Here is an 18,315-nt window from a genome sequence, read left to right as displayed (position 1 = left end):
TATCTATCTATCTATCTATCTATCTATCTATCTATCTATCTATATTATTAAGACTTAAAGACTTGCATCAGATCAGGGAATTCTCAGTCCCTGGAGAAATTAAGTAAAAATACCTATAAGAAACCTCTACTGAGAACTTTTTTTAAAGATATTCTTCCAAGAAACACAATCTAGAAGGAATTACCATAATGTGCAAAAAGAATGGTTGGCAAAATGTGATAACTTTTGGATTAATCAGAAGATCTTTTGGAACCAAATAAGGCGGGTTCTAATGTTGACAAGCATGAGACAATAATGAGTAATTTCAATAAAGTAGAAACGTGGAGAAAATGCTATTGCCTGCAGCAGCTATAGAGTTATTTCCAAAGCAATGTCCTCTTCATGCAAAGTAAGCATTGGGATTGTACTCAGAATTCTATACATATTCACATAGTAAAGTAAAACACTTTGTGGGCAAACGCATTTCTTGAACACATTCATTTTAAGGCCACTACTCAAGAACAAAATATCAGAGATAAATTTGAAGGCAAGCTTTGCTCAAATTTATGGAGTTCAGATGACATACAGAAGTTCTTGAACATGTTCAACCTGCACCATAAAGACTTGGTAAAAAAGAATGACTCTAAAGTTTGGCATAGTGATACACACCTTTAATCCCAGCACTTGGAAGGCAGAGGCAGTTGGATCTGTGTTACTTCAAGACTAGCCTGATCTACATAGAAAGTTTCAGAACAGGTAGCACTGCATATTAGAGAGAACCTGTCTCCAACAAACAAACACACAAGCAAACACAGCTACGTAAAGAATAATGACTCCGGCAAACTTCTCATTATAGATTCTTAGCTGACTGAAAGAAAATGACACTTTGAAGGCACATCCACCCACAACATCACCTGTTCCACTGAGTAAAATGTTAACTAGGAATGACTGCACAGCAACAATTAGGGAAGGGGATACATAAACGGAGACAGCATGGATTGATTTGGGGAAGAGATCAGGTGGAGCTACAATCGACTTGTCAAAGATCACACTCTAAGGAAGTTTGTTCCATGGAGATAACAATGAAAAATCATTTGATCCAAAGAATCCTAAAGAAGAACATGAACCAGGGCATCTGGCATAGTGCAGGTCTGATTAAAATCTATGCAGCAGGATAATGATTTTCATGGTATGACTGGAGGGGTTGGGTTTTTCCTCTGTGCACACAAATGCTAGGAACCCGCATCCTTCTCTAAGAACAGAGACTTTCGATGATAAAGCAAATGAGTTAGCAGTCCGTGGTGCAGGTGTAGCTCATACTTGTACAGCTGAATGTGCGATGAGGGGAAAGGGTGCTTTGCTTTGCATGTGGGTTGAGGTGCATATGCTTGAAGCTTGACTTTTCATGTGGTGAAGATCCTAAGTGGTGACCAGTCAGAGAAGGGCTATAATTCTATAATTCCATCAGGGCAACATCACCTTCACAAGGCGTTAATGCTGATCTCAGAGTAAGTGAATTCTCGAAAATGCAAGGCTCCTGATTCTCCCTAGCTACTTATCTTGTCCTGTGATCTCTCCCTATTGGTCATGTTCCCACTGTGATGTCATCTGTCATGTTGTGAAGTACCCAGAAGACACTTCCGCAGCAAAGCCGGAAGTGGTACATTGCCCATAAACGTAGCAGATTCGTGAGATAATTAATATTTTCTTTGTTAAGTATTCAGCTTCAGGTATTTTGTTTGATCAACAGATGAGGGACAACAGACAGAGGGAGGAGTAGAATATGTGTTGATTCAAAGTCACCTCTTTTTATATTTTTGTGTTTTTTATTTCTTTTTTCATTCATTAATCCTGACTATAGTTTCCCCTCCCTCTATTCCTCTCAGCTACCCACCTCCCTTCTCCCCCAGATTCACTCTTCCTCCATTTACCTTCAGCAAAGAGCAGGCCTCCCAGGGATATAAACTGAACACAGCATAACAAGTTACACTAGGACAAAGCACAGCTCCTCATGTCAAGGCTGAGCAAGGTAACCAAGTAGAAGAAAGGGGTCCCAGGAGCAGCAAAAGAGTCAGAGACACACCTGACTCCCATTGGTGGGAGTCCCACAAGAACAACCTACACAACAATAAGGTATACACAGAAAACCTAGCTCAAACCCAAACAGGCTCTATGACTGTCCCTTTTTGAGAGCTAAAATGTTTACTGTTTCTCAGCCACTCTGCAGAATATCACCAACATGGGCTGTCTTCCTGTCTTCTCACACGTCTTTTCCCTCATCTCTTTCCTTTGAAGAAGTCATTGAATTTTCATCCCTAAAAACACAATCTTTCTGGGGAAAGATTGTCTGTCTACATTAGAAGGCACTCTTTAATGGTGCGAAGAAGCAGGATGAAAGCTTTTACTAACTCACTCATGGCTGTGAATGGTCAAAGTTGGACTGTCAGACCTATGATGAGAAACAAATTGGTACCATGAGAAGTCTGAGGACTCTTAGGACAGAATGACTTTTTGTTTTGGCAGAGATTGCAATACACAGCATTTATGGTGTCATAAGAATGGAAAAGTTGAAGGGGAAAACCAAAGTTTTACAGGCAGAAACTATGACAGAACTGTTTTCTTTGAAGGAAGAGAAGTCTCCCTCTGTGCAAATGCAAATGCTGGGAAACAAAATGTCTAAAAGACATTTGGAACTTTTGAGATTTTCTCATGGTGCACAGACAGCCATGGTGAACTTAAGATGTTTCAAAGAACCATTTCAAAAATGACTATGAAGGTTATAGCCTAACTATGGTCCTTCCTACAACAAACAAGCAGAGAGAAATGGCCACATTTTCACACATAGTGCTGATGTGCCTAGACCCAATACTGGGTATGGAGAACATGTATCTTGTTCTGTTAGATTTTAATTCAGAGAACGTTAGGCTTTCTTTTTCAAAATAGGTTTGAAAAGCTGCATTGAAAGTTTTTGCTTCACAGAAACATGTTGAAAAGAAAGGGCTTACATATCACAATATAAATTTTAAAATTTATTTCCCTCCAGTAATATTTTTTATAGTTTCCTACTTAATGATTAGATGGAATGCAGACTTCTGTGGAATGGCTTGACCATAGAGCCAAATCCCTCAACCATTTAGTTTCTTCTAAATTAAATGTTTTGCAGATTCTGAGTCCAGTGTATTACGTTCGATCGATTATGGGTTACTTGCTCTTCTAATATACCACTGCATTGACAAGGTAGAAAATACCACACATTTTGACTTTTGAGATTGTGTGTATTTTATTAAACAGAACAGGCTACTACTCTAAGAGACGTAGAAATGGGGTGTTGTGTTTCCCTTGTGTCAAAAGTTGCCAAAGGTCAACTGTGTAAAAATGTCTGGCAGCTATATCAGACTTAGACTGTAAATGATGATTTCATAGGAGAATTCTGTTTTTATGAGAAAATTAGGAAAATGTGATGATTGCTACTTTGATTCTAGTTAGTGGACTGACTCATTTGGAACGATTTTTCTTACACATTTGTCTTTAACAAGCTCCGTTCAAAGGGGTTTAAGGCTTCCCAGCACGCTTTTGCACATCTTATAGATCATGTCCATTTTATTCCTCTGCTGAAAGAAAAGGAAAAAGAAAAGGAAAGCCATCTTTCTCCTCTTTCTCTCTGCCTATTGAAATTGTATTTCCTTTGTGAAGTCTGCCCTGAATTTCTCAAGAAGTAATTTTTTAAGTTCTTCATCAACTTTAGTCCCCCTTTCTGTACCTCTATTGTGTGAATTGAACGACATATAAACATATGTCAGTCTTTTGATATTAGACCTAGAACATTTTATTTTATGGCATGGATTATTTCAACATGGATTGGCTTGGGTTGACACTTATTGAATTCTTAATCTCTTCATTTGTTCTACACATGTCCTTAGACCTACTCTTCCACCCGGACCGTTGCATTCATTCTCATTGATATGTGCTAAAGTATTGGATGTTAGTGGCCAGAGAGCACACAGACCTCACAGCTGACACGCGCATAATCTTCCAAAGCACTGAAAAGAAGGTGATGTTTGGGGGGGGGGGTCCATCACCCGTGTCCTGTGCTGGATGTTATCGCTTTAATACTTTTTTTTATTTTTAATCTTCAAAACTTTTTTTTCCTAAAATAATTTTGAGCATATTCCTTTTTCTCCCTCCAACTCCTGTCAGATAGTTCCTGCCTCCATATATACCTGACTTCATACTTGGAGTTTCCATCTCCAAACAAAAGCAAGACAGGGAGGCAGCAACACAATCCAGAAGTCAAAACAGAAAAATCAGTAAGACAAAAGCCCAGACAAAACAAGAAGCCCGTACAGAGCAAAGCAAAGCAATGAAGTCTGTTTCGTGTTGTGCAACTACTGCTGGGCATGAGGCCTGCCCTGGAGTGTAGTTGATAGACCCATTGGCATTGCATTGGAGAAAATCGATTTTCCCTTTCCCTGCAGGTATCAATTACAAAGACCTTTGTGGTTAGGGGTGGGACTTTGCGTTCACGTCCCCCTTTCCATGCAAGGATGTTGTCTGGTTTGCGTCTGTACAGGTCTTGCGCATGCTGCTGCAGTGTCTAGGAGTCCACGTCACTGCTAGGCCTCTTGTGTCCTTGCCTCCCTCTAGTCCACTGCCATTGTGTTTTCTCTCACATGGGTCCCTGAGCCTAGAGGGGAAGCTGTGTGACAGAGATATCCTATGCCGGACTCCGTGCTCCAAAGTCTAACTTTCTGCACATTGTCCAATTATAGACCACTTTATTAATTACAATTCCTGCAGCTAGAAGCTTCCCTGATGAGGGTTGATCAATGATCTGCTCTATAGTTATAGCAAGGTGTGACTAGGAGTCATTTTTATTGTTCTGTGTCTTGAGGATGGTGATTTCTTGATCGTTCTTAGAGAATGCTATTCCATTTTACGAATGAAACACCCGAGCAACCAAGATTTAAATAACATTCCCTAAAAGACATTTAGTAATTAAATAGTAGAATTCAATACAACTATACGGTTTTGCATATTAGGTGTTATTAATTTTTATTTTCTAGTAAACAATTTTAAGTGGATTCTCCCCCCATTGATAGGCAATCTTTAACTGATTAGAGAGTCTCGGAAGTCGGTCCTTATATCTTTCTATTCATCACTTAATGTCATTTTTTGATATTTGTTTTAAGTATCAGTTTAGATTGTATGAAAGATTAAATGTATTTTTATTATCAGATGTGATTGCTCATGGACAGAGGACTTATTTTGATTCAACCTTCTATCTGTAATACAAACTTCCCAGGGTACCCTAGGGGACAGCTCTGCCTCAAGGTCACACGTAGGTTCTATGTGTAAATATAGCAAGGCTCAGCTGACATCTCTTTAAAAATATATAAGACTTTCATAGTAGTGTACTATCCAAATAAAATACAAAACACAGGCTGAGTTTCAATTTTTCTGCTTAAGATTGTGATTTATTTCTTGTTTGAACTTTGTTGCCTAGGGCTAACTCCGTGCATTTAAAATTGGTCACGCACTAAGAAGGGCAACAAAAATACCATTTTCATTATTGTATTTCAGGTGATTTTTCTAGTTACTTCTAAAACTGTGTGGGTCCTGAAGCCTTGTCTTTGCTTTGTTGTTTTTTTTTTTTTTTTTTTAAACCTTTGTTCTGTTCCATTTATTTTAGCCAAATATTTTGCAGTTTTTGTCAGCCTGTAAAATTAATATTGATTTAAATTGTAATAAAACCTTCTTGGCTGTTAGCTTATTTTCCAGATTTAGGTTAGTGGGAAAGAAGGAAAGATATTGGAGACTCGAACAGTAATTCTTGACATACAAAACCTTTATTTTGGCTACCGCGTGGACTCACTAAGCCAGACTCCTATGTCTAGCCAAAGTTAATTGGGCTCCATAAAACGCCAGTTGTGAAAGTACTTGATGTTCTCCAAAAAAGCCCTCCCCCGCCCCACCCCGCCCTGAGCTGCTTGGTGTCTCTGTGTCTACTGGAAGCCCAACACACTGCCCTATGCTTCTTTTGTAATTATTATTATTACTTGGAATGGAGAATTCTCTTTCCATTTGGCTTTATTCAGAGCAAAGCGCTTTCCTTTTGTGTGCTGAGCAACATCTGGCTTTCTGGATTTGTTTTGTTGTGATTTCTGCACAGCCATGTTTAGATTGGAGAAGTCCCCACAAGACACAATTCTCTATAATCCTGATTCTGTGATTAATATGAATGTATTCAATTCATATGTTAAATTTACATCTGTGAAAAGGGAAAACATTATATCATATGTAATCGGCTGGCTAAATATTAGCTGACATATGGAAGGAAATTTAGTTCAACATAATGTTCAGTTAAGCTTTCCTATAGAGTTGCCTTATCTAAACTTTATGATTTATTGTTTTAGATACAACCATCATCATTGTTCTGTGTTTACTGAGAATCAAAACGGATATGGTAGTTTTATTAGTACCCCTTTCCATAATTCAAGATAAGCACTTTTAGCCTAATATCAGCAATATAAGTATTATGTTTACATCATTAGGTGACATGGGAATCTAAAATATATTTCTCTGCCTTTGTCCAGGAGAGGTCAATGTGAGGGGTGTTTCCTTTTGCTAGACCGCCTCGGGAGTCATACAAATCAAAGTACTGACATTCTCTGGAATTCAAAGCTGTGCAAATGTAGATGTAAAACAGCTATTTTTCCCCTTGTGCCATTTGCATGATAACTTTTAATTTCTGGGAATAGATTATATTGTTCAAAAATGACCTGCCTTTTATTATTAGTTTGAGGTGGGTTTTGCTTTTGCTTGTCTTTTGTATTGGTCTCCATTTCATGCGATTGAAATAGCCTGTTAACTTAAGTCCCCCCAAATCCTTCAGGCACTTGAATGTCTCCATCTTTATTTGTTTGTTTGGTTTTCCGAGAAAGGGTTTCTCTGTGTAGCCTTAGTGCCTGTCCTCGAACTATCTCTTGTAGACCAGGCTGGCCTCGAACTCAGAGATTTGCCTGCTTCTGCCTCTTGAGTGCTGGGATTAAAGGCATGCACCACCACCACCAGGCAAATGTCTCCATCTTATTGAAGTAACGAAGATAAAGAAGCAATGTGGTTCTAAATGTAATATAGCGTTCTCACAGAACTTTTAAAAAGAAGCTTTTATAAAGACTTGCGGTGGGCAGATGTTTGCTGCCTCAGCATTCCCACTGAACAGTAGTGATTTCAGGGTTTCAGAAAAGACTCAGTGACTTTTGTTCAGGAGACACTAATAGCAAAAGTCAGTGTCCTGTACTTGTGATTGAGGGAATGGCTTTTGTTTCAGAAAGCGTAATTATGTAGTTTCCTAAATTGTATCCAGACTCTTGTATTGCTATGATAGAAATAGGAGTCCACATCACTTTGCAGGCATCTCTTTCCCATTTTATGTTCCTTAAGTTTGTTAATGAAGTTAACTCATACACTATGATACTTGCCTTGGCCTTACAACCTGCAACTTCTTGGTCTATCCCAGCATTTTTGTTGACTCTCCTGTCATGTAACCTAGTATGAAAACGTATTGATGTAAGGCCAATTGAATCATTAGTTTTTACTGTATAATTCCTTGCTGACTGCATTCTGTGGCTCTAATAAAATGTGCTGACCAAATATATCTTGGAGGAGGAAAAGGTTTATTTGTATTATACTTTCAGGACATAGCCCATCGTGAAGAGAAATCGGTTCAAGAACTCATCAAGCATGAACCTGAAGCAGAAAACATAGACCAATACTGCTTATATGTGTGTGTATGTGCGCGTGTGTGTATATATAGAGAGATATATGTGTGTGTATGCTAATTGCCATATGTGCTGAGTGTGTGTGTATGTATGTGTGTGTGTGTTTGGATGCATAGACAGATTAATAGAGATAGACAGACAGACAGACAGGTAGATAGATAGTCTTGTGCTTAACTAATTTTCTTAACAGCACAGGCCCACCTGACCAGGCAATGGTGCTGCCCATGGTAGGCAGGGACACTCCCCACATGCATGTACATTAATTAACAGTTGAGACAATTCCTCAGAGACACAAACCCAGCTGAAATTCCCTTCTCAAATGATTGTAGCTTGTGCCACATGGTTAATTAATACTAACTGAGAAAATTTACCGTCTAGATAATTTTATAATAATTGTTTAAAGTATAAGAAAATCTGAATTTCTTTCTTGTTGTGTTGACCTACCTAAATACACATTTAGTATCAGAAAAGGTAATGTGCACAACATACAGTTTTAAGATATGTAACTTTTCTCTTGAGAGGTTGGGACAATTTTTTTTTTTCAGAAGGAGATTTAGTTTTATTCTGATAGCGCCTAAAATGTATTGTTTGTACAGACGGTCTTCAAGTGATGGTGAGGTTTCTTGTTGATGAGCCCTTCACAGATTAAAAGTTCAATTAGTTGAGATTGGTGAATAACTTCAGCTTGTTTGGAAGGTAAGGCAGGATGGATGCATGTTTAAGACTTGTGAGGCAATTTATAGAGGCAATGTCTCAAAGAGCTTGAAATAAAAGTCATTGATAGAACACAGTGGTAGATATAGCATGGAAGATAGAGAACGGTGGTAGATACAGCGTGGGTGGATAGAGCATAGCGGTAGATAGGGCGGAGCGGAGGTCTTCTCAAGGTCCTAGGTCCAACCACTGGTACTAGGAAAACAATTGCAGTTGAAAATACTTTTTAATATACATAAACTATCAAGAATATTAGCTAGCAAAGAAGACAGTGTAGACGGTTGAGTTATTTTTATAATCCTGTAAGAGAATACGACACTTTACATTTAATCCCAAAAGAAAATAAAAATAAAATATCTGGAATTTCTTATGACTGCATGACCACTTTACCACCATTAAAGTAGAACAATCCTAAGTAGTATCGTAGTAAGTCGGAGAAGATGTACACACATGTGCGCACACACGCGCATGTACACACACACACACACACACACACACACATGCCCATGTGTACTGGATGCTGCCTTAGCTTATTTCTGTTGATTACTGTGGTAAAGACCTTGACCCAAGACAGCTTGGATAAGAAAAGGGTTATTTGTTTTATACTTCACAATCACAGTCCATTACTGAAGGAAGCCAGTCAGGAACTCAAGCAGAGACTGTGGAGGAATGCTGCTTACTTGTCCCTCTTGGCTTCCTCAGGCTGGCTTTTTAGAAAACACAGAGTCATCCATTCAGAGGTGGCACCACCCACCATGGGCTAGGACTTCTATTAATCACTAGTCAAGAGAACTCCCAACAGGCTCTTCTACAGGCAATCTCTTGGAGGAGATCTCAACCACAGTTTCTGCTTTTGAGATGACTTCAGCTTTGGTTAAGTTGATAAAACACTAACCACAGTATTAAAGTATTCATCACCACAGACGTTTGTTGTAATTTCTATTTTTTTTTTTTTTTTTTTTTTTTTTTTTTTTTTTTGTTTTTCGAGACAGGGTTTCTCTGCAGCTTTTTTAGAGCCTGTCCTGGAACTAGCTCTTGTAGACCAGGCTGGCCTCGAACTCACAGAGATCCGCCTGCCTCTGCCTCCCGAGTGCTGGGATTAAAGGCGTGCGCCACCACCGCCCGGCTTGTAATTTCTAATTTTCCTTCCTTTGATTTGCTGTGGATGGATTGTATCCCTCATGTTACGTATGGCCCGCACGTATTCTCTCTCTAAGCTGTATCCCCAAGCCTCATTTTTCCAGACTTGTAAAGTGGTTCAAAGCCAGCCCAGCTGTGAACACACTCATAAACACAACCCCCTCCTTGTGTTTACCACATTACTTTAGAGGCTGTTGGCCCAAGCAGCTTGGAATGGGAGACCCACAGAGTTGTAGACTGTTAGTCATTGAGATTGCATTTGTTCCAACACAGTGTATTCTAGGCTTGGCCCCATGTTTCCCCTCATATCTTGAACTTCTAGGACCATATGAGCTTGCTATGCATCTCTTTTCTTTCTTTGTATGAAACTTGTTTTATTGTTTCCCTTACAATACAACAAAGCAGATATCAGTTTTAAATTTGTTCCTTCCATTGCCCCTGCCCCTTCAGTGGTCTCTCATCTACCCCACTGTCTTCAGAGTTGACCTCATACTTCTTAGCACACATCAAAATAGTCATTGTGTGCATGCTGTCCCAACAATCCTGTATGTGAGTGAGTTACCCAACGACCAAATCCCAGCTGTAGCAAGTTAGTTCGGTATGATAAATAACCAGATCAGCTCAAGAATAACATATATTTTAATAGTTGAAAAAGGAAACTCAGGTTACAAGAGGGGGAGATCCGACATCCTATATGTCCAGCTAGCACCCCACCAAGAGAGTGCATGCCTATGTCCTACCAGTTTTGCTACCTGGGCTACAGGTAGCCACACCCTAACTGGATAATTGGTGGATAGTTTCCCCATCACCCAGCTGTATGATTGAGGAAGTCGAGACTCACAGAGCTTGAGTGTAGGGCTGTGTCCATAACCTATTATCTTATACTCTCCCAGTGTGTTTCCTTGAATGCAGCTGTACTGTTTAAAGTGTTCTCTAGCCTTGGGTATTCTTTATTATGCTGGAACACACAGGTATTCACATCATCTAGGTAAATCCCTAAATTCAAAGCATGTAAAAACATTACTTCAAAGATAAGTCATTTAGCAATTAAGTTTTCATATGCAGTTGTGAAGTGGAGAGGAAGTGTGTGTGTGTGTGTGTGTGTGTGTGTGTGTGTGTGTGTGTCTGCGTGTGTATGTGTGTGTGTACTTTGAAGTAAAAATAATTATGGCATAGCTACTGAGAGTGGACTGGAGCATTATTCTATGTAGAGTGACAGAAATGTCGTAGCAAAGCTTAAGGGCACTTGGAATGGCCACGTGATACACACAGTATCTCATGTATTTGGAGACTTTAAAGAATCATGTGATAAGGCAAACTCACAGGAGTAGGGTGAAGAACAAGAAGGCCAAAGAGATTAGAACTCAGTCTTTAGCTTGTAAACATTCATCTGGCAGAAGGTCGAGTTGAAGACCGAGCACTTAATCCCTTCCCGCACTAGTCATTTATTTCTTCTGCCAGTAGGAGGCATAACTCTTGTTAAAGGTCTAAAATTGCAGGTTCTCTTTGGCAAGACATAATGGAGGCTCTTTAGAAAACATGACAGGGTGTGTCACATGCGTGAGCACATACTGTAATCTAGTGTCGGGTGATAATAGTCTTTTAGGTAGACAACAGCAGTGTGCAGGAATCGCGCCTCAATGGGACCTTCCAGAAGGTTTGGTATTAGCCCTCTGGCGTAGTTACTGGCTGTCGTATGTAAAGCCGTGCATTTTCATGCCCTATAATGAAGAAATGGGTAGTGTGGGTGCAACAGTCAGGCTTAGATTTTTTTGTCCCCCCAATAAAATGGACAGTATCAGGTCTGAAAGTATTTATTAAGCTGGGCCCATGCTATAGTTAAGCTATTTTCAGAGGTTGAGATGCCCATTGTGTCAGGCAGGGCTAGTGGGTAGCAATTAGGTAAATAGAGTCAGTGCCGTATTATGAACAATTGTAGTTCTCATGGAACCCTGGTTTTGTGGGAAAGGTTTGTTAAAGAAGAACAATACTGGGCCACTTTGTTCTCTGGCTGTCTGTGATGTCATGTAATCTGCCACTCTTGCTCATATCCCTGTTTGATATCTTTAGGGGAATATGTCCCTGCTGTAGAGCTGCAGAGATATCCTGACTTAGTGGGAAACAAGGCTATACTTAGAGACGCAATAGGACAGCTCTGAAGGGGTGTTGTAGGAAGTTGCTTGATCGTTTCCCAGCCACCCAAACTCCCAAAATAACCACACAGAAACTTTATTAATTAAATCACTGCTTGGTCTATTAGCTGTAACTTCTTATTGGCTAGCTTTTATATCTTAATTTAACCCATTTCCATTACTTTATATTTTACCATGAGGCTCGTGACCTATCAGCAAGGTTCTGGCGTGTTTATCTCTGGTGGTGGTCCCATGACTTTTCTTCACTCTGCCTCCTTTCTCCCAGCATTCAGTTTAGTTTTCCCCACCTAGCTCTGTTCTGCCCTATCAGGACAATACAGTTTCTTTATTAACCAATGGCATTCACAGCATACAGAGGGGAATCCCACATCAGAGGGGTAGAGCTGCAATAGGACAGCTCTGGAGGCTGGAGCCTCAATAGGACTGCTCAGCCCTGGAGGGAAGGTGTCCTGACTTATCCAGAAGCCAGGCTACCTGAAGCTTGGGTGCAGTGCAGGATATAGAAATCCTGCTCTTCTGGAGAGCCTCTACAGCTGAGCTCTGCTCTATTCCCTTAAGGGAACGTTTTAGCAGAGCTATCGGCTTCTTCTTCTTCAGCCCAAGATATTATTTCTTTGGCTCACACTCTGCTAGAAAGAAAGTTCCTGCAGAAATAAAGCAATCTTCTCTGGCTCTTGGGAAAAGTTGTTACTTTTTCTGCTCAGCCTTGCTCAGCCTCCTTAGGGAGCATCCCAGCCAGAGTCTTCTATTCAGCACTGGCGAATGAAGGTCGTCACCCAAGACTCTTTTGAGAAGAGATTTATTTGGGAAGGAGGAGTCCAGGAGAGTGGCTGCCTCTGCCAGGGAGGGATAAATGCCAGCCTCTAAGTGAACAGGCAGAGAGGATTATATATGGCTTCTTAGTGGCAGAGTTTTCCCAGAGAGAAGAGAGATGGGTTAGTTTAGTTGGTCAGGGGCAGAGATGGCTCTGATTTCATGACCAAACTGTGTTTCTTTCACTGATCCTTTTTAGCCTTTTGACTCTAATCTTAGGACCAGGGCAAATTTCCTTCACTGGCTCTGATTCTATGTACAAAGTGTCTTTCTTTGACACTGTTTTCAGAGTCAGGGCATGTTTCTTTGATCCTGGGTTCAGGGATAAAGATATTTCTTTCCGTAGCTCAGGTCTCAAATCCAGGGTGTTTCTTTCACTGGTTCTGGGTTCAGAGTCAGGGTGCTCAATGACTGGCTCGTTTCCTGCTCCAATTGTACCTTTTACCCTACAATATCTATGATGCAATGCAGCCAAGGGCGCCTTTATTACTGGTAGCACCATGCCATGTGGGCTTTTGGTCTCCAAACTGTATACGGCTCTCAGCCGCGGGTATTTTTGTTCTAGCAAAAGAAAATTGACCAACACAGTACATTTCATTTGACTCTGAACAGTAGCAACAAGCGGTGACTTGTTGAACAAACACTCACCCAACAAGTAATGTTACATAGTGTTACAGTCATTTCACATCACTATGATGGAACACGTGACATGGGATGCTTATGAAATAAACAAAAGTTTATATTGACTTATATTGGTTCAGGTTTTCGATTGGGCACTGTCATTATGTTGGACTTCTGGTGACAACGACAGATCATAACGGGAGCATATGTTGAACAAGAGATTGCGTTTTGACAGGATGAAGAACTAGGAGAGAGCCACTGAGTCCCACAATGCCCTCCTAGGTATAGCTCAGTGAACCTCGGACATCCCAATAGTTCCTATCCTTGAAAGGTTCATAGCTCATCCCCAAAGGGCTACCAGATATTTATAGAGAAGTTTTTGACAGCTTTTCAACATTTGAACAATAGCATGTGTGAAAGTTGTCCAAGTTTTCTTTCTAAGTATAAAATGGGAAATTTCAAGTGTGAATGAATTTGAGCAAAATGAGCTTTTTACTACTACTATTATTGAACTGGGAGTTTCTTCTAGAGCAGTGTTGTTGAAATGAGCAAATATTACTAACTTATCACTGTTACCGTTTTAAGCAAGCAGCTATCCTCTGAATCAAAGGAGTTTAAAAAAAGGAACGTACTCTGCCTTCATTCTTCTATAGCAGTATTTATTTATGTGGAGCTAAAATGCTAATATTTTATAATTTTTAACCTCATAATTTTTGCATTGGACTGTATCCATAGCTCTCCTTGGGCACATGTAACCCCTGCGCTGCGGATTCTACATGCCAGGCTACCACTGTATGCCATCTAGAATTCTTCACCTTTAAGCGATAATTTGGTTGGATATCAAGTTCTAAGTTTATGAGTGTATATTGGCTTTGAATAGATTACTGTAGTCATGTTTGGTGGCTTCTAAGTAGAAGGCTACTTTAATTCTTATCTTGGTTCCACTCTAGGGAAGATACTCTCCCCCCCCCCACAGTCACCCATTTTAAGATCGCTTCTCTGGGTTTGGTATATATACATAGCATTCCTAATTTTAATACTTCCAGAATTGTGTGTGCTTGGCATTCTCTGAGATTTCTGGTCACATTATTAGGTATTTGTCATTAATTTTTGGCAAACACTTTCATTGCTATCCAGTGGTGTTTTCTTTCTGATATTTCAATTATTCTCACTACATGTGCGAAATCTCCACACAGTGCTTCTATACCCTAGACTTTTAATTTTTTTTCTCATTGTGTGCAGTCCTGGAAGTTTCTCTTGATCCACCTCCCAGCTTGATTTTGCCCTTATTCTTGTTGAGTCTTGGGTTGAACACATCCAAGGTATTCTTGATGTCTTTTGATTTTTGGCATATCTTTTCTTTCTTCCCACCATAACATTCTGCTGACATGACCCATTTTTGTTTCGTGCTCTCTCTGTTTTAATTGGAACCATCAACCTATGAGTCGCAGTTGTCCTCCAGGAACCTCATCTGATAATTCCAAAATCTGCTTCATATCCCCACATCTGAGTCTGCTTCTGTGGCTTGTTTCTTTCGAGACTTCTTCTTTTTGGGCATGCCTGGTAACCATTGTTGAATTCGATTCGAGAAACCGAAACCCATAGTCCCTTATTGAAAGGATTTACACTGATTTCACTAGGACTTGTGCGTTGTTTGGTCTCCACATTCCTTCAGTGGCTTCATTTTTGTCCTTGTTTTCGCTGCTGTATTTATTTTACTGCATCCGATTCGCTCTTAGTTTGGAGCTGCTTTAGGTATGCTGCAGCATCGAGTCTCAGTCTTTAGGAGGACTTGTGTGTCTGTCCTGTGTCCTTCACCAGGGTTGATGCTTGCTTATTAGCACCACCTCCCCCTTCCCCCACATCACCACTGTCAGGCCTCCTGTAAGGTGGAGAGAATGGAGCCAGGCATGAAACAGGAAGAATCCTGTTCCTCTATAGCAGCTGAAGGTAGCAATGCTAGTCACTTACCCTGAAGAGCGGGGGTTTCCTACTGGGACAGCTGGGCTGGAGGGATTATGGTCGTCCATGGGTAGTCTTCTCTTCCCCTGCCATCCTCAAGAGGGAGTCACATTTTGGGTTTTTACGGAGAACAGTTTGGAAGTCCTGGAAGACTGAGTGTCTGAGTGACTTAACCTTCAGGCTTTTTTTTCTTGTCTCTAACGGAATCCATACTTAGGCTCCGGCACACTGTCAAAACCATCACATACATGAATCTACTCGTTTTGTGGCTCAGTTGACTTCTTACTAAGAAGTGTGTCTCCACTGTGACTTTCCATAATTGGTTTTCCCACATTTCACAGTTTTTCTACTTTTTCAAACTCAGTTCACTAATGGGTCCCCCAAAAACTATATTGTCAGGCTGTTCAGCTGTGTGTGCGTGCATGCACACACACATGCAAGTGATATATTTTGTGTGTGTATGTTTGATTTGTTTTTGTTGCTGCTTTGTAAGACACTATCCATGTCTATGTATGTGTCTGACTATATCAGACACCATGCATATTTATGGAATGTCTTTTGGGTTCCTTTTCCTAGTACAAAAACTTTAATATAGTAGATACACTACTAAGATATAGATATAATACTAATATATGTATCTACTACTATAGATAAAATACTAAGACTTTTTCTTAGTATTTCAAAAGTATAGCAAAAGACATTTCGAAAAATATATTTAATCACAGAGCTTGATTGCTTGCTTGCTTGCTTGCTTGCTTGCTTGCTTGCTTGCTTGCTTGCTTGCTTCAAAAATGCTGTCATCTTGGAGGAATGCCCCTTAATGAATACTGCCTCCCACCTGCTTGGCTTGTTCCATCCAAAGCAGATCGTTGTTGCTAGCTAAAGGCAACTGTTTAATCAATACGACCCCTTCACTCTCTTGTCTGTAAAATGAGAGAGCAACAGTTTTTAGTTGAAAGGATAAGAAGATTGGGAAGGTTAAAGGGGTTCACATATGTATGTAAAGCATTCAGAACACATTATCTGGTGCACAGCATAAACTGAGTAAATGCCATTGTGACGAAGGCTCAGGTATTGTTAGTGTTTTCACTGTCCGGTCAGTATGGCATTGACCGCTGTTATTTGGATGTGGTGGTATTCCTGTGCAGCCCCCACAGCCATCACTTCCCACAGTATTAGACTTCCAGTGGTTCTGTAAATTAGCCATGTTCATCTATTCTTTATCTAGGATATCTGGTTCTTGTGTCTCCACTTGGCAACTCCTACCCATCCATCCAGCTTCATCGCAAACAGGCCTTCAACTAATAACTATTAATGCTTTAATACAGCCTGAGCACTTGCCTTTCTATGTTCTTGGGTGAATTTCATAGGAATTTTATTTGATTCTTTTAGAAGAAAATATGACTTCCATCGATAACTATTACCAACTTGGTGGTAACACTTGATTCTTCTTTATTAATTTTTGTTTATTTTTGAATTTTTATATTGTTTTCATATTTTAACAAAATGAATAATCAAACTCATCCCTCTGTCCCCATTCCCTCCCTTCAGTTTCTTCCCTGTCCTTCTACCCCCATTACTATTCCTTCCAATTGCACGAGCTTAAAGCCCACTGAGTCTATTTAGTTCTGCACCACCTGCATGGGTATAGAGCCGTCTACTGCAATGGTGATAGCTTCTCAAGGTTCAAATCCTTGAAGAAAACTGACTCTCCCTCCTACAGCAGCTGTCTCTACCAGTCTCTCCTCAGCTTGGTGTGCAAAGTTATGATGTCCTCCCTGATGCATGCTTGGACTTTGTCTGACGTTATCTTATAACACTGTTTGCGTCACCAGTCAGTGTTAAAGACATGTGGAGGACTGACTCAGACGCAAAGACCGATCTGGTTCAGATGTAAGTTTCCTCTTAAAATGCCGCACTGACACTTACACCCCCTGAGTTACTTGCTCTGTGATCTGTGCTTCCTGAAGGTAAGGGCATCATCTTTGAAATCTAATAGCTCCTTTGGAGTCTGTATCTGCCATTGAACAAGCTATGTAGGATATCCTTCCTTTGAAATGCCAAGAATAGGAATGGCAGTTTAGCAGTAGCTATTTGGTGAATTGATAAATTATGTTGATGTTGCATAGTAGAAGTGAAAGATGAGCCAAGGGAAAGCAAAAATTAAACATTCAAAGGGATAAATGATAATGATGAAGGTGAATGCAAATGATTGTGTAGTCAGAGAGAAGAAGGTGCTGGGAGTGGGGCAAAGCAATGAAAATGGGAAACACCAAGTTAGCTTTTTTCTTTTTCTTTTGTTGGCCCAGTCTGTTGATGGAGAACCTGAGCATTAAGGAGGGACTGAAGAGTGTTGCTCCCTAGTCAAGGACTTAGATGGCAACACTTTGGGGCAGAAAATAAGTTCACTTATATTGTGTCAGTGATGTGATATATTAACGGGATATAGATATGATGATCAGCAATGGGAATGAAGAGACGCTAAATCGATTATATTTCTCATTATTTATGGTACAGCATCATTTTACTGACTGTCTGTTCTGCTGTTATAGCCTTACAGTGGAACATAACACAAGTAGAATATGAGCTACCCACGTCCTATGGTTGAATTTGTAGAATTGCATCAATAGAAGTTATGATAATAACTGTGTACCTTCTGATAGGTATGGCAGAATGTGGATCATTCTCTATCCTTTGGTTTTGTTAAATATGAGGTATGAACGTCAGGAAAAGTGTGATTTTATATATGGATTTAATTTTTTATGTTTTAGGGAAATTAGTTTGCCATGTAATTTTGACGGGATGAGATTTATAGGAAGTATATGTATATGAAGTAATTGGGTGAAGTGTGAATTGACAAGGTGATGGGAGAACCAACCTTTTCACTTTGGAATATGCTATTCTGCTGAAGTTCATTATGATCTTAACAAGTAACGTTATATGGACTTCGGCTGTATTTAGGAATTTATGTATATACATATCTACATGTGATAACAATTACTGTAAAAAGAAGGCATGAAGGAAAGCATGGAAGGGTATGTATATGGGAGAGTTTGGAGGGAGGAATGGGAAGAGAGAAATGTAATTATATTATAATCTCAAAAATAAAATTAAAAACCCAATAATTGAATGTTTTTAAAGGCAAAAAAGTT

At 39.9% G+C, this 18,315-nt stretch overlaps 1 protein-coding gene across 1 annotated transcript in view; it reads left to right on the top strand.

Annotated features, from left to right (window-relative positions):
- Tmtc2 (transmembrane O-mannosyltransferase targeting cadherins 2) overlaps window positions 1–18,315 on the top strand; it is a 388,745-nt gene that overhangs the window by 265,605 nt on the left and 104,825 nt on the right. The gene's annotated exons all lie outside the window — the stretch shown is intronic.

The sequence above is a fragment of the Arvicola amphibius genome, chromosome 17, assembly GCF_903992535.2.
Source record: "Arvicola amphibius chromosome 17, mArvAmp1.2, whole genome shotgun sequence".
Classification (NCBI taxonomy): domain Eukaryota; kingdom Metazoa; phylum Chordata; class Mammalia; order Rodentia; family Cricetidae; genus Arvicola; species Arvicola amphibius.
The sequence above is the reverse complement of the archived record's forward strand: the minus strand, read 5'-3'. Positions and strand labels throughout refer to the sequence as shown.